Source organism: Petaurus breviceps, unplaced genomic scaffold, assembly GCF_028583685.1.
Source record: "Petaurus breviceps papuanus isolate PSGF00001 unplaced genomic scaffold, PetGlider_PUasm1.0 90919, whole genome shotgun sequence".
NCBI classification, from domain to species: domain Eukaryota; kingdom Metazoa; phylum Chordata; class Mammalia; order Diprotodontia; family Petauridae; genus Petaurus; species Petaurus breviceps.
The window spans coordinates 34,450,290-34,470,845 of NW_027187378.1; the positions used below are offsets into that span (position 1 = coordinate 34,450,290).

Below are 20,556 nucleotides of genomic sequence, written 5' to 3' on the forward strand. Positions count from 1 at the left end.
CACACACACACACACACACACACACACACACACACACACACACACACTCACAAAACCCACTAGGGAGAAATGCCCCACAACTACTTGGAGCAGCCCAGTAGCCTGCTCCCGCCGCCCCAGCGGCCCCGGACCTGCACAGCTGCCCACCGCAACGTCAAAACTAGAGCAGCAGGAGGCATGACACCTCTCAGCCCCAGACTTAAGCCGGGAGGCTGGCGGACCCCGGGGAAGGGGCGGAGCCAAGGGGAGGGGGGAGATAGAAGGAGGGAACGGGTGGGGAGCTGGCCCGGGGAGGAGCTGGGGCTGCCGAGGGGGACGCCTGGGGAGCTAGGTCGAGCCGCGGAGCAGCCGGCCGGTCCGGGATAGCCCGAAGCTCGGACTGAACGGGCTGCCCAGCCTGTCGCCCCGGGGCTCGCGCGCTCCCAAGGCGGCTACCGCCCCGGGGGCCGCTCGAGCTGCTCCCGCGCCCCGACTCCTCTCCCCTGCGCCCGGCACGCTCTTGGTAGCTCCCGAGGGCAGCGAGCCGGGCTTCCTAGTCCTTACCTTTGTCCCACCCGGTGTGGGTGGCGGGGGCGGGGGAGAAGGCGGAGGGGAGGGGCAGGGGAATAAACCCCTCTGCGGCTAAAGATAGGGCTCACCTCCTGGCGCCGCTGGGGTCTCTTGCAACCTCGGGGACCTGGATGGAACGTGCCCTGTTCACTGCCAAGAAAAGAAGCGGGGTACTTCGGCCCGGGAGTCCAGGCAGGAGTAAAGGAAACCCGCCTGTTGCTATTTCTCCACCAGATCCCCTCCAAAAGGGAAAAAAAAAGCCTTTTCGGATGGTCTTTCAGCTGAATTCTCCCCTACCCCCCAGTCTTCTGGAAAAGGTGTGTTGTAGGGTGGACATGACGCTGTCCTCTCCCAACTTTGTTAAAAGTCCCAAAGGACCGGCCTTTGCAGACTGGTGCGCTAGCTTGGACCCTCGCTCTTTGTTTGCAAACTAGGGGCCCGGGTTGGTGGGAACCGAGCCTCCAGACCCTCGCGGGAGTGGGGCGAGGCCGTGCGTTACGGGGATTCACTATAGGGCTTGGAGCAGCAGCCTAGGGCTGCGCACGCGGTTCGGACCCACGCGCTCTTTCTTCTTAAGTTCGCTTGGCGCGGGTCGAGGCCCCCGTCCACTCGGGTTACGTAGAAGGTCCTGTGCACGCACACGCGTGCATACACACACGCACGCACCCACCAGGAATGGGAACCTTTCCGGCTGCGTTCAAGGACAATGTTGCAACCGTTCTGGCCAGATACCCCTGTGTTCAAGGTTACGGGTTTTCGGATTTGTTTAGGTTGGGGGAGGGACGTGAAAGGGAGGTGAAGTGCCGGTGTTTTCTTTGGCCCTTTGTTCCTGTGGGTGGACCGCCCTCCCCTTTCTCTCCACATCTCCTGGCGTTTCTCCCTGCCCACGGCAGACTGGCACTGAGCTTCACTCCCAGGTAGTTATCCAGCTATTCTGTGTAAACTTGGGATTTCCAGGCATGAACCAGTGTTATGGAAGATCATGACTAGCATCTCTCTGTTCACTTAAACATAACATAGAAATACATATAAACATACATCTATTAGAACCATTTTAAATATTTTTTTAACTGGGGTAGTAACCGTCAACGGTTAGGAGTGCATCCTCCATTGGCCAAGGAAGAAAAGATCTACAAATACTAGGGAGATTAATTCTTGCCCCAACTGACCACTGTTAAGTAGAAACCCAAGTCTCTATGTATAGCTAATGTGGCCTGGTACATAAAACGTTAATCTAAATAAATAAAAATAGTCAATTAAATAAAAGTCAAATAAAATAAGTCAAGAAGATCTGGGGGTGAGATGCTAACCTTAGGGTCAAGATCATCGGGGATCAAACCCCAGCTTCCTAATTTAGTTTGGAGGCAGGTTAATTTGATGGATAGAATGCTGTCCTTGAAGCGCAAGCTCCGGGTATACATCCTACTTCAGACCCCTGCCAGCTCTGTGTCCACTGCAAGCCATCTAGTCTCTCTGAGCCTCAGTTTCCTCACCAGTATAAGGATTATAATACCTCCAAATACCTACCTTACAGGGTTGTCTGCCAGGCTTAAATTAGTTAATGTATGTAAGTCAGCAAACATTTATCAAGTATCTGCTGTGTGTCAGGCACAGTACTGAGTGCTGGAGGTACAGAGAAAGGCAAAAAGCAGTCCCTGCCTTCAAGGAGCTCACAGTTTAAAGGAGAATCTAATGTAAGTCTTGAAAGATCTACATAAATGTGCCTGTATACTATATAAGCTACTTTATTAATACTGTGGCTATATATACCAAGGCCCAAAAACAAAATTTTATTTGAAACAATAGTAGGGACTAAGATTTTTATGAGGATGACTGAGTATACCAATAGGTTAGTGATGAGAATGGAAAAGATACTAAACCAGGTGTTTTTAACCTTTTTTGTATCATGACAGATTGGTGAAGCTCATGAACCCTTTCTTAGAATCATGCATACAAAATACACAGAATACAAAGGAAACCAATTACATTGAAGTACAGTAATTGCATTTTTTTTTTTAACTTTAGGAAACCCTGTTCAAAAACTGGCTACACCTGGTAGAGAGCTCAGGGTCTCCCAAGGGATATTGAGGCATCCCAGCAGTTCCATGACTCCATCCAGTATTTGTTCAGTGTTAATGAGGGCTACATCAAAGAGTGAATCCCAGTCTTAGTCAAACTGTCGATTCTCAAATGTATCTCGGACAGAACAATCTTGGTGCCTTTCCTCTGAGATTGTCTCCAAGTTATCCTGTGTGTGTTGTTTATATGTAGTTGTTTGCCTGTTCTCTCCCGCATTAGACTGTGATCTCCTTGAAAACAGAGATTTTTTTCTTTCTGCCTTTCTCTCTATACTACTTGGCACAGAGTGCATGGAACACAGTAGGTACTTAATAAATAGAGGGAACTAGGCTAAAGGAATGTAGATGGATCAATATAGACAAACTCCACTACTGGAAAGCACAGCTCAAAGCCCTTAATCTTTTCAGACAGCTCAGTGGTCCTGTGTCTGGCGCACACTACCTACTTGTAAGTTTTTTCAAATTTCAGTATTTCTCAGTACTTTCTCTTCTTGTTTCCACAGAAAATTGTATTAGCCCAACAGAAGGAGGTCTACACTGTTTCTTCACTGAACCACTGCCCTCCTAAAAATCCTTTGTGCTTAAAGTTTTGTGGTCTGATAGATTAAGAGAGGGATGAAGAAGTACCAAAGGCAAAGCAATCTCACGGCAAAAGTTGGCTTGACTTGTGGTATATAAACAGTTTATAAAGGTAAAAAAGTTTTAAGAAACACTTTTTTAGCTTAATATAGAAAACAATTCCTCAGTACCAACACCTAGACAGGTTTCTACCCTTTTATGCTTTAGAAAACACAATTAAAAAAAAAGCAAAAACTGATGCATTGAAGTGTCTTCGGGGGCGGCTAGGTGGCACAGTGAATAGAGCACTGGCTCTGGAATCAGGAGGACCTGAGTTCAAATCCAGCCTCAGATTCTTAACACAAAAACTGGCCTTATGACCTTGGGCAAGTCACTTAACCCCAATTGCCCTCCAAAAAACAAAAAAAGGAAAGAAAACACAATGATTATATCTGAAAATACTTAATCACTTGAACTCATATAAACCTTCAAACCATACCACCATAAGCCAGTGGAGAAAGGACTTTAGTGTGGGAGGAGAAAGAATTCCTAGGTCTACTCATTTAATTAAGATTTTCTTATTCTCTATTTCATGGGGAGGCAATGATTAGAAAACTGGTGTAGGAGTCAGGAAGAAAAGGGTTCAAGGGACACCTGTGACCATGATGATTGTGTGACCCTGGACAAATCGATTAACCCAGTACTGCTTTGAGCAACTGTCTGAGACAGGATTTTTAACCTTTTTTTGTCATGGACTTTTCTGGCAGTCTGCTGAAATCAATGAATCTTCTCATAATTTTTAAATGCCAACAATAAGAGAGATTACAAGAGACAAGAATTTTATTGAAATAAAGAAGTATTTTTTCCATCCAGGTTCACAGGTCCCTTCAAATTAACTCACAGGCCCTTGCTGTAAGACTATAACTTGCAGAGAAATTGCTAACCTACATTGGCAAAGGGAGTTTTCCCCACCTGAAAGTTCCTATATCAATGAAATCACATACACAGTCCCTATCACTATCCTGAATTTCATTTCAAAGGTTAACGCAGCAAGAATGTTCTGCAAATGGCTTCTAATGACAAGGGTTCTCCTAGATCAGAATATAAAGCCAAGACGTTGTCACTAACATCTATAGTTTTCACCAATTATATTAAGGAAGGGGGGGGCGGTGAAAAGGAATTATAGTTGGTAGATAGAGGTTGGGGGAGGGGATGATAGTGGTCTAGAAAAGGGAGACAAAAACTTTAATTTGTAGTATTATATATACAGTGATTCAGATGACTTGGGTGAATTAGTGAAATGGCTGGGTAATAAAATTATTAGTGCAATTTTGTTACTTTCAAGTACATAGAACAGGTCACACTAATGGCTAATGAAATGTTTCCAAGTGGAATTCCTTCTGGGGCCAACTTTAATGAATATGTGAGATACATTTGCTCCTCCCACCTCCATACCTTTTCACTGCCTGTGTTCTATGCCTGGAATATTCTTGCTCCTCATCTCCACACTCTGGCTTTTCTCAAGACTCAGTTCAAATTTCCCCTAGTCATTCTCCTCCCAACAGTTCCTCACTCTGAGATCACCTTCTATTTACACAATATTTCTCTCCTATATACAGTTATTTGCAAATTGTCTTCCTCATTAGAATGCAAGACTCTGGAGGGCAGGGACTCTTTGCTTTTCTTTATCTTCCAACCATTTATCAAAGTGCCTTGCAAGTAGCAAGCATTTAATAATTAAATATTTGTTAACAGTTGAGTAGCTGACATTTACAATTAGCAAGATCCTCTGCCCACAAATTATTAATGTGCAAAAGAACATAGCATCTCAGTGCAGGAAGGGACCTCAGAGGTCATGTAACCTCATCTAGACATAAGGCAAGAATTCTCCACCACTTCTTCAACAAGTAGACAAGCAGTTAGACTTAAAGATCCCCAATTGTTAGCAACTCCTGACATCCCAAGGCAGCCTCTTCTTTTGGACAGCTCTGATTGCTAGAAAGTTTTTTCTTAAATTGAGATGAAATCTGTTTTCCTGTAACTTCCACCCCTTGCTTCTAGTTCTGCTCTTCCGGGCCAACCAAAACAAAGCTAATCCCTCTTCCATATGACAAACCTCAAAATACCTGAAGACAGATATCCTGTCGCTTCTCCTCTCCAAGTTAAACACCCCTAGTTCCTTGAACTAATACTCCTGAGGCTTCTTTCTTTGGACATACTCCAGCCTGTCCTTCCTATATTGTGGCACCCAACACAAAGCACAGTATTCCAGATGTTGTCTGGCCAGGGCAGAGTACAATGGGACTATCACCTCTCGTGACCTAAACACCGTGCCTCTCTTATTACTGGGTTTGGATTTGGGGGGGGTTTTTTCCCCACTATATCACATTGTTAACTTATTCAGCTTGTAGTCCATTAAAACCTCCACATCTTCTGCATGCCATTCATTCCCTACAACTATGTGATAGATACTAGAGTCTTAGCTCATTATTGAGCTAAGAATTCCCCTATAATCTATATTTTCTAAATACTTTTCTTTGGACCAAAATTGTATAGTTATTTTGTTGGGTTCAGTTATGCTGACGTGATGAAACCAAGGCCAAACTAAACCAAGAGATGTGGTAGGTACCCTTATAGTTTTAGGGATGAAAGAGACTCAACAATTGATGGGGGGATTGTCTCCTCCCCCTAATTGTCAGTAATCCACTTAACAGGGTATTTAAAAATAGTTATAAATATTCATTGCCCATGAGTATGCCAAAACAATGTAATAAAAGTAGCAATAATACCTAAATTAATTTACTTATTTAATGACATAAATCAAATGACCAAAGGATTCCTTTATAGAACTAGAACAAATAATGAAATTGATCTGGAAGAGCAAAAGGCTAAGAATCTCAAGGGAAGTAATAGGGAAAAAAAGTAGAAAGCAAGGGGGCCTTGCAGTACAAGATCTCAAAGTAGTCCTACAAAGCACAGTAATCATTGGTACTAGTTTAAAAAAAGAGAGGTCACTCAGTGGAAGAGGTGAGGTATACAAATTATAGAAGCAAATGAACCTAGTACCATAGTAGGGAAGAGATAAGGAAAGGAATAAGCATTATATAGCTCCTATTATGTGTCAGGCACTGTGCTAAGTGCTTAGCAAACATCTCTTTTGATCCTCACAACAACTCTTCAAGGTAGGTGCTATTATTATCCCTATTTTACAGTTGAGGAAATTGAGGCAAACCGGGTTAAATGAATTGTCTAGGGTCATACAGCTAATAAGTGTTTGAGGCCAGATTTGAACTCAAATATTTCTGACTCCAGGCCCAGCATTCTATACACTGTGCCATTGGCTATCAAGGTATTTGATAAACCCAAAGACCCCAGCTACCAGTTTAAGGACTCACTATTTGTAAAACTTCTGGGAAGACTAGACAGCAGTCTGGCATAAATTGGGTTTAAACCAATACTTCACAACATATACTAACATAAGCTCCAAATATATCCAAATGGAAATGTGACCTAGATATAAAAGGTCATATCATAAATCAGATGAATAAGGAAGAAATTATCTTTCAGATATAGGGAGACAGAAAGAATTCATGAGCAAACAAGAGATAGAGAAGATCACAGAAGATAAAATGGGACAATTTTTATTATGTGACATTTTAACGTTTTTGCATAAATAAATCAAAATGCACCTGGGATTAGAAGGGAAACAGTTAACTGGGGGGAAAACTACAGCAAGTTCATTTCCAAGATCTATAAGGAACTAATTCAAATTTATGAGAGCCATTCTCCAACTGATAAATGATCAAAGGATATGAACAGTCTGTTCTCAGTGAAAGAAATCCAAACTATCTATAGCTATATGAAAAAAATATCTCCAAATCATTAATAATTAGAGAACTGCAATTAAAGTAACTCTGAAGTTCAACGGCATACCTACTGGTTGGTCAATAAGCATTTATTTAGTGCCTACTGTGTACCAGTCACTGTGCTAAGTGCTTGGGATACAAAAAGAGGCAAAAAATAGCCTCTGCCCTCAAGGAGTTGACAATGTGATGGGGAAGACAACAAGCAACAAATATGTACAAGCAAGGTATATACAGGATAAGTAGGGAATAATTAAGAGAGGAAAAACCCTAGAGTTAAAAGGGTTTAGGAAAGACTTCCTGTAGAAGGTAGAATTTTAGCTGGGATTTTCAGGAAGTCAGGAAAGCCAGTAACCAGAGATGAGGAGGGAGAGCATTCCAGGCATGGGGGACAGGCAGAGGAAACACCCACAGCCAACAAATGGAGAATTTTGTTCATGAAGCAGCAAGGATCATACCCTTCTGGCAAAGTTGACATTTAAAAAAAGGGAAAATGACAAAAGTTTGAGGGGTCAAAGACAAACAGGCCCATTGATGCACTGTTACTAGAGTCATGAATTACCACAGTTATGCCAGAAAGCAATTTGGACCTATGCTCAGAAAATGACTAAACTGTACATACCCTTTGACCTATCAATACCACTCTAGGTTTATGCCTCAAAGAGATCAAAGAAAGATGAAAAGGTCCAATATGTACATATGTATGTTTATAGCAGCTCCTTTTATAGTTCAAAGAAGTGGAAATTAAGGGAGCACTTATCAGTTGGGGAACAGGCAAACAAATTATGGTATATTAATGTAATGGACTACTATTGTGATGTGAGAAGTTATGAAAGAGATGGTCTTGAAGAAACCTGAGAAGACTTGCATGAACTGACAACAATGATAAAGAACAAAGAGAATACTTTATACTAAAACCACAAAATTATAAAGACAATTTTGAAAGACTTAAGAATTATGATTGATGCAATAATCAACTGTGATTCTGTAGGACTCATGAGAAATAATGCTCTCCTGATACAGATGTGGTGAATTAAATATACAGAACAAAACGTGGTCAGTGAGGCGGCTAGGTGGTGCAGTGAATAGAGTACTGGCCCTGGATTCAGGAGGACCTGAGTTCAAATTCGGCCTCAGACACTTGACACACTTGACTTTGGGCAAGTCACTTAACCCCAATTGCCCTCCAAAAAAAAAAAAAAACATGGTCAGTGAGGGAATTTGTTTTGACTATTTGTGACTATGTATATTGGTTATAAATGTCTTTTTATTTTTTAGTGAGAGGACAGGAGGTGGGAAGGAAAAAAAATAAAATTTGACTGGGAAGTGAAAAAATAATTTAAAACATGTTATTGTTTTTAAAATCTTCAAAAGAACAAGGCCAAGATTACTGCAAGAAAGAATAACAAATTCAGAGTCACTTGGGTTCAAATGCTGGCTTTGCAACTTACTATTGTTCCAACCTTAAGACATTTGATCCTCTAAAATTTGTTATCCTATGATCTTAATTAAGCCGAGATGAAAAGGTCGCTTTCTAATGACCAAAGGTCCCACTTAGACAACGAATTCTTTGCTTATTGGTCAGAGTAGCAAACTTTTTACTTTCTCCCCCTTTTAATGGTCAGTATTATGTCCAAGGCAAAACAAGTTTTGATCAGCTCTGATTTTAGCAAATGTCCATATAGTTGATATTTCCCATCATAGCCTTATCCTGCCTCTCTGCCAGATTTGTGATCTATTTCAAGAAATCATCAGCTGGGGCGGCCAGGTAGCACAGCGACTAAGAGCACCGGCCCCACTGTCGGGATGACCTGGGATCGAATCCAGGCTCAGACACTTAGCATCCACCCAGAAACACCTGGCCGTGTAACCTTGAGCAAGTTACTTAACCCCAATTGCTTTAAAAAAAAGAAAAAAGAAATCATCAGCTAATTCCTCCTTCTGTCTAGGAAGTCTGTTCTACACTTTCAGCACAATATATCATCTTTTGCTTTCCCTAATGTAGCCCACCCAAGTGCTTTCCATTAAGTTTGCCTTTCTAGTTTGCTTGTTTCCCAATGGTCCTTTTTTATCTCAATACATAATCCTAGTCAATCATTCATTTTAACTTACTTTTGAAAGCTCTGTCTTTTTCATGTTTTATCCAGGAATTAATTCCCCCTCCCCCCCAACCCTTAAATCTAAATGATACCTATGAGACTGAATTACCTTCTTGAATTAAATCTTTAAATAAAATTTATTTTCTTTTCACTCAGTTAAATAAATAGTTCTTTCTAATTTTTCTTACTCTACCTCCCCTCAGAGCAAACCCCTTCTTCATAGATAGTACAAAGCCAGCCCAGGTTTAATTTCCATAAAACTGAAATTGCAAAGTATATTAATAAGATTTTACTCTAGATATTGAAAATTAGATGCAAAAATACTCCACCTTATCAAAAAACATCCTCTCCAACATGAATCCATTGGTTCACAGGAAGTGAGGAAGGAATGATTATGACAAAATTCATTGGGGGAAATTTACATCAAGGAATTTGTCTGTATGCCAGAGGACTATAAGAACTGGGTAGTTTTAGGAAAAATAATGGAATCAAGGTATATTTGGGTGAAAAACAGGGGCTAAGATACCCTGATTTTTGAAGACTAAGGAAAGCTGATAAAAGACAAGAAAATGTCCTTCCTTTTTTTCCTTTTAAGTATTCCATATATCAAAAGAGATCAGCACTCAAAGCACTTTTCTCCTCCCTCTTCCCCCCCCCCCCCCCAACCTCTAGAAGTTAATCCACTCAATTTTGAGACTCACCCAGGAGACACATAGCAGCCTAGGTTGGAAGATGAGTAATTTAATCCTCCCCACCCCAACTCCTTTACTTTTCCCTTTTGTTCTGGGAACAAAAATCAATATTATCATTGCTACTGAAATTAGCATGACAAATGACAATCTATAATCTCCATTTTGGCTTCACTTATAATTCCTGTGATTTACCTAGACTAAAGCTCCCAGATATACATACTCATCCCTGCCTAGATAGATAGATAGATAGATAGATAGATAGATAGATAGATAGATAGATAGATAGATAGATAGATAGAACAGTCAATCCTCAACTTTTGTGGGGGCAATGTTCCTAGAAAAGGGCGTGAAAGTAAAAATCATAATTGTTGATACAATAAACCTATGTGAAAGAGGGGGTAGGTCCTCACAGCCAACAAAAACTATAATCTTTTGCTAGAGATTGCTGAAAATACACTTTTCTGCATTCAACTCTTCATAACAAAACACTGATTCTGACAATATGCACTTTTCTTGAGTAACCATGAAATAACCCATAGGATGCAGTACACAGAATAAAATTAGTAACATGCAAAATGTTTTTTTCTCACTAGTAATTCCCTAGATGTCTGTGACCTTTTGTACTAACATCTCAATTAAAAAAAAATCCATTGATTTCAGACTGTATTCACTTTTCATAGACATGAAATCTAATGGTACCATAAATACTGTAGAGCAAATAAAATTCTTAAAACTAAAACATCTTTTAACCTGAATTTCACTATCACACAGATAGCAGTGTGAGGGTGTTGTATTATATACTATACTGCTATAAACCTTGGTTTTCTGAAAACCAAGGGAGAGGTTGCTGGGACTTCAGTCAATGATGTCAGAAGACGCCAAGACTAGGCAGGTCTCAACATCACCTCTGACACTCCAACACTCTATCTCTACTCTGTGTAGCCATGAATGTGTGTGGCTTCCAACATGAAAGTGAAAATAAGGTTACTAATAAAATCACACAAGTGCTTGAAATCACAAGTTAAACGAATGAATGTTGAAGAACTATATAATATAATATATGATGTGATGTATAATAATAAATGTTATATTCTCTTGAGAACATGGACTGTCTCATTTTTTATTTGAATCCCAGAACCTAGCTCAGTGCCAGGCTTAGACTAAGGATTTAATAAATGCTTGTTGAATGATTGATTAAAATACCATGTAGGTAATGAGTATGCCCTGGCCTTCTGTCTCAAAGCCAGGCTTGCTACATTTCCTTATGGTTCCAGAGGGTAACCCTGAAGGGTTGGATGGTGCTTCTCTTTCTCTGTTGTCATTGGCTCAAATCCCTACTGGCTGAGTTCCCCTCTCCCCACCATCACTGTGGTAGAACCAGTGACTAACATAACAATACCTTTTAAAACCCCAATGTAAGTGACGTTTATACCTAAAAGATAATAGCTAAAAAGAAAAAATATTTTTCTTAATACCCCACCATGGCATTCTCTATCCCATACCACCATGGTAAAGTCATCACTGTTACCAGATGAGTACATCCCCTGTACCAGAATCCTGAAGATGACCTCTACACAGCTTAGCAGAGTAGCTATCACATTATTGTTGTTCAGTCATTTCAATCATGTCTGACTCTTTGTAACCCCATTTGGGGTTTTCTTGATAAAGATACTATAGTGCTTTGTCATTTCTTTTTCCAACTCATTTTACAGATGAAGAAACTCAGGTATACAGAGTTAAGTGACTTTCCCAGGGTCACACAGTTCGTAAGTGTCTGAGGCAGGATTTGAACTCAGGAAGATGAGTCTTCCTGATGCCAGTCCTGGTACTCTTATCTATTGCAGCACCTAGTTGCACTTATTTATTGACTGACAAAGTCTCAAAAGTTGATCCTTGCTTCTTGTTTTACAGGCTGTAGAACAGCCTGGGTTCCAGTTCCTGGATTCCTGTGACTCTCTTCTAACTCTTTGAAACTTCTAAGGTCAGGGATTTCAGGTAAATGTCAGTTATTATTATTATTATTATTGTTATAATGTGATTATATACCTTTGCTCTGAGGTGAGCAAATCTCTTTCTAGGAGAAGTCTATCTTGTTAGGGCTCTGTCCCTTCTCAAATTTTCCTTTATCTATAATTATTCATTTACATGCTCTGTCCCCTCAGTGGAATAAGTTCCTTGAAGGCAAAAACTATCTTTTGGTTTGGGTTCTGGTTTTATCTTTTTACCCCAGCCCCAGGACACAGTAGACATAATACATTTTTGTTGGCTTGGATCAAGACAGTTTCCCACAGATGCATATCATTGGTGGACTAGAATCAGATTTTGGATAAGACCAGAGAATTACCTGAAGCATCTGGACTTGAACCCTGGCCTAATTTCCTTAGTCCTCTAAATCAGTGTTTTGCAAACTTTTTTGATTATGTACTCCTATTAGCAATTTATTTATTTTTCCCTTGGTGGATATGTGGAGATAAGGAAGGTTGAGGAGAAAAGCAGGAAATTTCCCAGTGGCAACCATACAATTATGTTTGTGTGGATGCCCTAGTAGTATTTAAGCATAACTACCTCAAGATGCCAGACTTTTCATTTATAAAGTAGAAGGTTGAGAGTTAATAAAGTGGGGTGGAAGAAAGGAGTATTGATCTACAATGTGTAATGAGTAAGTTTGGGTTGGAGATAAGCCCCATGATTGACTATTAAGGTAGGATTAAAACCATCTTCCCATTTTATGATTGAATAATTTCACCCCTTTGGAGTCATACCACATCTCTCTTAGGGTTATGCCTTAGGGCCCCTCCATAGGGCCCTGGTCCCAACTTTGGAGAACACCACTCTAAATAAATTAGACTTATTCTGATAATTAAAAACTAATGTGATTTTACACGACATTTTAATTATCTAAACTTTCTATTAATTAAGTTTATTAATTTTCAATATCCTTTCACTGAAAAATGGAATTATTTTAATTTTATTTGGATGTGTCTTAAAAATTATGTTCTGTCTATAAGAGAATATTTCCAATTCATTATCATGTAAATCTTGTTCTCTTTCTCAAATGTTTAAATAGCAGTTTCTGTGTTTTGCTCTTTCCCTGCAGGCTACAACCATCCCTCACTTTTGATCAATATCATTTCATTCTTTTGGAAAGAGAATGGGAGACAAGGTGTTATATATCTGTATTCTTGCGATTTCCCACTTTGTCACAAGTTTTTTTCTATGCCTACATTAGCAATATTACCAATTTTTGTTCATTAACTGCTCAGCAAAAGCTATAAAGAAAAAACTCAGAAAAGTCTAATTAATATATATTTCTCCAGGCTAATAGTTATTAATACATGTGGTGTTCATATAATTATTCTTAAAGAAAATAACTACAAAATACAGCTTCAAGGAACCATTAAGAAACAATCCAATAAAACCCAATTCTATTTGTATGGCCTGTCATAGGGTTTTGAGTGAGAAGTGATCTTAGATGTCATTTATTCCAACAAATATTAAACTGTAAAACAAGCCTAAAGATGTTACATGATTTGGCCAAGGAAACATAGGATAATAGACAAAGGTGGAGGGTATCTTAGAGGCCATTTAGTCCAGCCCCTTCAGTCTATAAATGAGGAAACTCAGGTTCACAAAAGTTAGGTGTGTTGACCAAGGTCATACAGGTAGTAAGTAACAGAGTTAGGCTTTGAATCCAGGTCATCTGATTCCAAATCCAAGATTTTTTCTACTACTCTATAGCCATCCCTAGCACCTAAATCTGTTTTGAACATGGTAAAGATTCAACATTTGGTGAAAGAATGAATAAATGAAATACCTATCAATACTCAATCAGTTGCAGATAAGCTTAGATAAGATCAAGTTTTGCAAAGACCTCTCCCCAGCAAGAACTATAAAGAATTCATTGACACTAATGATAAATGATAAGGTTAATAAAAAGGGATATTTTAGCTATGTTGGGAGCAAGAGAAATATCAAAGAAATGGATAAAGCCATGATAATGGAGGAGAGAAGAAAAAAAACTACTAAAATTTTTATTTAGTTTTTGTCTTCCTTTACTAAGGAAAATGATCTTTGGATTAGAAAGGTCAGAACACAAAGGGCTATCAGAGCTAAAACTCAAGATACACAAGGAGAAAATAAGAGAGCACCAACCTGCCTTGATGAGTTCAAATCAAAAGGATTAATTAAACTACATGCCCGTGTACTGAAAGAATTGACAGACATAACTATTGACATCACTGATCTTTAAAAGATCATGGAGAGGGGCGGCCAGGTAGCACAGTGAGTAAGAGCATCGCTCCAGTATTGGGATGACCTGGAGATGGAATCCCAGGCTCAGACACTTAGCACCCACCCAGAAACACCTGGCTGTGTAACCTTGAGCAAGTTACTTAACCCCAATTGCTTAGGGGCGGCCAGGTGGCTCAGCGAGTAAGAGCACCGGCTCCAGTGTCGGGATGACCTGGATCAAATCCGGGCTCAGATACTCAGCACCCACCCAGAAACACCTGGCCGTGTAACCTTGAGCAAGTTACCTAACCCCGATTGCTTAAAAAAAAAAAAAGATCATGGAGAATGGAAGAGAAAGCCAGAGTGCAGAGATACAAATACCATCCCATTTTTTTTTTTCTAAAGAGAGAGAGTAGAATTTGTAAATTACAGTACATGGAACATTAATTCAAATCTTGGCAAAATACTAGAATGTGTTTGTAGGAAGACTCAAATTTTCCACTTGGCAAAATATAGCAAAAAAGCAATCAGACTTTGCTCCCTGTAGATATACATAATAAAGACACGAATCTGGGCTAGGTGAGTGGAGAGCAATGACCTTGCCTTCTTCACAAATCTTTTATTGTGGCTCAAATTAATTTGCAGGCTAGAGGATCTTGGAAGTATCTAAGAGTAACTATGTTAAGCAGATTTGGATCTCCAGCCAGACAAAACAAAAAAGGGAAAAACCCGTATGAAGCCCTGGAGCATTTTGCCAGACTAATGTTAACTGGGTGTAGTGGGAATAACTAAAAAATTATAGCCTGTCTTTATCAGGAAAAGGTTTTAATCAACATGTCCTACCTGACTGAAACTGAAGATGGTTTGTAGACTTGAAGAGATGACCCAAGAACTGGGAAAGAACTATTACGAAGCATATAAGAACATCTATATGAGTTTAAGAATTGAACAGAGCAACACAGCAAAGACGCCACAAGGCAATGTGCCAGCAGCGACCATAGACACAGCAGTCACCCTGGGACCTACAGGGAGTGGGCTCCCAGAGAGATCAGAGTGACACCATCACTAGAAGACATCTTAAGTTCTGCAACATCGCAAGTCTGAGTTGCCTCTTCATTTGTACCCTCTCCCCACACACCCATATTCCCCACATATAGGGCTCTCATGAATGATTCCTATGTGCACTCACTCTCCCTCTCCCACAGTACCTCCATCCTAGGTCCTACTCTTCTGATTGCTGAGTCCCTACCTAGAGCTGCCATTTCATGAGAGGCCCTAGAGATGCTCACTTCAATGCCATCTCAATTAATTCTCCAAATTTCTCCATCTCTGGCCAGCAACCTGGCAACAATGCAAATACCTTCTCCTATTCCATCCATCCTCATCTCTCTCTACTTTTCGGTTTCTCTTTATGCATTAACCTTCTCCTATTTATTATTATTATTATTATTATTATTTGCTTTTTTGGAGTGGGGGGAAGGTAGGGCAATTGGGTTTAAGTGACTTGCCCAAGGTCACACAACTAGTTTTTGTGTTAAATATCTGAGGTCGAATTTGAACTCAGGTCCTCCTGACTCCAGGGCCAGTGCTTTATTCACTGTGCCACCTAGCTGCCCCGGCCTTCTCCTGTTTAAATGTTGAGTATAGAGTATATAGACTGAGTATAGAGACTGGTTTACTTTCAGCACTTAGTAAAATGTCTGCCATATAGTATGTAAGCACTCAATAAATGCTTTCTATCTACCTGTCTATCTGTCCATCCATCTACCTAGCTAGCTATCTTTTTGTGGGAGACTCTGCCATAGGTTTATGGAGGAAAGAATTTTCTAGTGGTACTATGCTATTTCATTTCATAACTTTGTTTTGAACTTTGTCCTCTAGCTGACTGAAGAAAAAGTAAATCTATCAGTAGGGGCTTGTAAGCTATAATTCGAATGGATATGTATCCACAGGGTACCTTGAACCAGGGATAACTATCCTAGGAGCTCCATGTGTGATGGAAGAGGTTGTTGCAGGTGTGACATGTTATTAAAGAGATGTTTAATGTTTAAAAGGGGTAACAGTCAGCAGTGAGATCCAAAATGGCATCATCAAGAATAGTATAGTAGCACTGTCAAAAAGAGAAATGAGGTTAGTTTGGCATGACCAGTGATAAAGCCATGGTGGCTCTTAATTCTGACTGCTTACCACAAGAACAGCAGGAAAGACTGTCAAATACTTTGCTTCTGAAATCTGGATAATTTTATCTATTGCATTCTTCCAATTTACCAGTTTAGTAACCCTGTCAAAAATGGAAATAGGTTAGCCTGACTTGACCCATTCTTGGTAAAGCCATGCAAGTTCTTTGCAATCAGCATTTCCTTTTCTAGATTTTAGCAATATTTGACCAACTATCTCATGGGATGAAAAAGCATTTATTAAGTGCTTACTATCTGCCTTACTTAATTCCAATCCATGCACAAGTCAAGACATCAACACAAAGGACAAACAACAACTAGATGTTTTGCACTATGCCAGCCACTGGAAAAACCAAAACCTAGATAGTCCTTGTTCTCAAAGAGCTCACATTCTAGTTGGGGAATACAACCCAACAGGAAATGGAAAGTATACTATTTTTATGGACAGAATGGAGGAGATATGGACTTTATAATACTGTATATCTCTGAACAGTAGACTTGGAACTGCCTGAATGACCAGGCCCCAAAATAATCATTAATAGGTCCTTATCCATTTGGAGGGAGGTTTCAAGTGGAGTACTATAGGAATTTGGTCTCCTGGTGCTTAATATTTTTACTGGAAACATGAATAAAAATGTAGATGATGTATTTATTAGATTTTCAGATAACATAAAGCCAGGCAGGATAATTAGCACATTGGATAATAGAGACAAGATCAAAAAAGATAATAACAACTATAACATCAAATAAAATAACACTTTCAGGTTCATAAAGCACTTTACAAATATTACCTTATTTCTATCCTGATAATAACCCTGGAAAGTAAATACTATTATTGTCTCCATTTAACAGATGAAGAAACTGAGAAATTAAGTGGCTTCCTCAGTATCACACAACTAGTAACTGTCTGAAGACCAGATTTGAACTTAGATCATTCTCACTCTAGGTCCTGCACTCTATCCACTGTGATCACAAGATGTTGATCAAATGTAAGATAAATTTTAAGAGAGATATATGTAAAGTCCTATTTTATTCAAAACTTAAGTTCATAGGTACAAAAAAAGGGAGTATCTAGGCATCAGATTATCTGAAAAAGATCTGGGGACTGTGATGGACTGAGAAGTCATAAATATGAGTCAACCATGTAACATGAAATCAAAACCACTAATTCTCTCCTAGGTGGCATGGAGAGATGCATTAAGCCTCCAATATATTGAGTGGCAGTTCCATTGTTCCTCTATTTAACCCCGTTCAAACCACATCTAAAGTATTATGTGAAGTTCTGGACACCACATTTTAGGAAGGACATTGATAAGTGGGTAAGTGCCCAGAAGTGGATGGACAGGATGGAGAAGGGACCATGCCATGTGAGAATCAGTTGAAGGGACCTGAGTTGTATAACCTAGAAAATAAAAGACTTAGTAGGATGCGAACATAATCCAGCTGGAATAAAGCAGATAATTAAAATTTCAGTGTGAGTATTTATACCTCAGAAATCACCAAATGCTACAAATCAGATTTATTGTTTTGTTGATTGTCTAAACTTAAGAAAGTGATGGAGAAAATGTTCATGATGAAAATTAAACTTAAGTGTATCATGCTTACTTTTCCTTACCAAGAGCCAGTTTTTAAATATTTGCTTCATACCTCTCAACTATCTTCAAGCATTTAAAGAACCGTCTCGTGGAAGAAAGATTAGATTTGTTCAGCTTAGTCCCAGAGGGAAGAGCTGGGGTAGAAGATAAAGAGGAAGACTTAGGCTGGATTTGGAAGTAGCAAATTATAGATACTATATTATGGCACTTTTGAAAAGCTTTATAACAGTGCATTTTTAATCTCCATGAAGTGTATACATGCAATTAAACTGTATACATACAATTAAATACAACTTGTGTAGCCTACAGAGTCATATAACTGGATAAGAATGCCACCTTGATTGATGAAATGCTCTGAATCCTCTTCAATCATCCTTCCCCTAGTCCCTTCCCAACTTTTGAGTAAAAGGCACACTTTTAGCTTTAAAGTAAATTGGTTCGATGGTTGACTTTGGATAGAATGGCCCTGGTTCCCTTTTGAATGGTTTCCATTTCTGGGATATCTGTTAACAACTTCCTGTGGTCAGTATGTTTTTAATTATATGAATGTCTTGGACACTAATTTCTCATAAAGTGAATCAATTTGCTCTGAAGGTACTTTTGCTACCTCTGAATGATGAAACTTCTTTGAACCTGCTGTTTCCTAGCACAACCAGGTACCATTGAAGTCTTGAAGAAATGCACAGTGGCAGCATTGGATATAATGAGAAGACATTGTAGGAAGTACTTTTACCAGTTATTGATATGCTACAATTAAAGCCAATTTGGAATCTTGCACTCTTGGACACTTGTTGAAAGTGTTTCAAATATTACAATATTCCAAAGAATCTTGCCATTGACCCTCTGATCAAGATAGAAGCCTGAGGTTTCTGCCATATATATATAAGTAATTATTGTCTGATGCTTGCTGAGGTAAGGCACTGTGATTCTTCCTGTCATCCCTTCTGGTGAATTTTAAATGGCATAGTCTCTCAGGGAAGCCCTTCTTTAAAAATCACAAGCAAAAGCATCAGTGTAACCAGAAGCAGTCTGAGAAGGATTGGCACATCTGAACTGATGTGCATCATGAACTATGTATTTTCCATGTTCCATTGATCCTGTTGTCAAGATTGTATGTGACAGACAGCATTTATATAAGAAGTTTATCCTTTATGGAATGTTCTCCTCAAAACATTTATTGAATAATGAACGCTTTCCCTAATTTTTAATATCAATAGATTTATTGTTGACACTACTCTTAATAACTAACATTTGTAGAGGGCTTTAAAAATTCCAAAGAAATTTAGATATATTTGATCCTCTCACCAACCCTGTGAGGTAGATGCTGTTGCTGTCCCTATTTTATGACAGAGAGACATGATGTGTCCAGGCTAGCCAGTCAGTTTCTTGCATCAGGATTTGAATTCAGCTCTTCCTGACTCCAAGTCCAGAGTTTTATCTACTATGCCAAGAAGCCTCCCCACACCTCTGTACATATTTTGTTGTACCTCTGGAATCTCTACTGTGTTTCACTGATCTGCTTTTCTTCCATTTCTTTTGTTGTCATTGTTGTCATTTTATAACAGGTAGTATTAATAATTAGAGATTATGTTTTAAAGTCTAGAAGAGAAAATCCACCTATATCAGCTTTTGTTTTTAAAGCACCTGTGATATAAATTTTGTCATTTTATTAAGTTTTATAAAGTAAATCACTGGGAGTCTGATTGGCATGAATTAAATCAATAAAGTATATTGGCATTTTTACTATGTTTGACTGCTCTCTCCAGATGCATGTAAAGTCCTTCCAGGTGTTTATATCTTCCTTTCTTTTTGTCAATAATACTATATACTATTGGCTTATACTTCTGTCCCAAAAGTCTTAGTGAAGTTTTGAGCCTTACTAGCTTAAAACTATTGCACTAAGACTTTTGAGACACATTGTACATAGACCCATATAGATCCATATAAAAATTATATGGATTATATGAATATATATGCTTATAGTTACTACACATATACCTTCTCTCTAATGCTTATTCTCTATCATGCATTCTTCAGTTCCCTTTGCTGTTCCATGAACAAGATACTCCATCTCTCACCTCTGGTCATTTTCTCTGGGAGTCCCCCACGCCTAGAATGATCTCCCTTCTCTGCTTAGACTACTGACCTCCCCATATTCCTTTAAGTCCCAACTAAAATTCTACCTCTTCTAGGAAGTCTTTCCCAACCTCTCTTAATTCTACTGCCTTCCCTCCCATTTATTTCCTATTTATCTTGTATATAGTTTGTACAGATTTATCTACTTGCTGTCTCCACCACTAGAATGTGAGGTCCTTGAGGGTAGGGGCAGTCTTGTGCCTCTTTTGGCATCCTCACATCTTAGCACAATACCTGGTACATAGTAGGGATTGAAGAAATATTGATTGATTGATTGATGCTATCTTATAAGCTTGAATTAAAGAGGTAGAGATTAGTAACCAACATGGTGGGGCAGTTATTGCTGAAAATCTCAAAATTTTAGGAGAGTTTTTTTCCTGCCATTTTTTATCATCGACTCAAGCTTGTGTTACATTATTTTGTGTTGGATTTTCACTCATCTCTGAAGAAATTTTCCCACTCTCCATGCTTATGACTTCCCTTTTCATCTCACCATATAGCAGCTATGTGGAAAGTTGGTACCAGCTTACATCTGGCCAATACTGTGTAGTTGATTTGGCCTATAGGAGCCATCCTAGG

The 20,556-nt window shown here is 39.2% G+C and overlaps 1 protein-coding gene across 15 annotated transcripts in view; it reads right to left on the bottom strand.

Annotated features, from left to right (window-relative positions):
• PSD3 (pleckstrin and Sec7 domain containing 3) overlaps positions 1 to 20,556 on the bottom strand; it is an 804,858-nt gene that overhangs the window by 556,862 nt on the left and 227,440 nt on the right. The window contains exon 1 of one of the 15 annotated variants that reach the window (XM_069075752.1): positions 1 to 5. This exon is cut by the window's left edge and continues 317 nt beyond it. The exons of the other annotated variants lie outside the window; for them this stretch is intronic. The gene's annotated coding sequence lies outside the window, so the exon portion shown is untranslated. Of the gene's footprint in view, positions 6 to 20,556 lie in introns of those variants that run through there. 15 annotated transcript variants of the gene reach the window in all.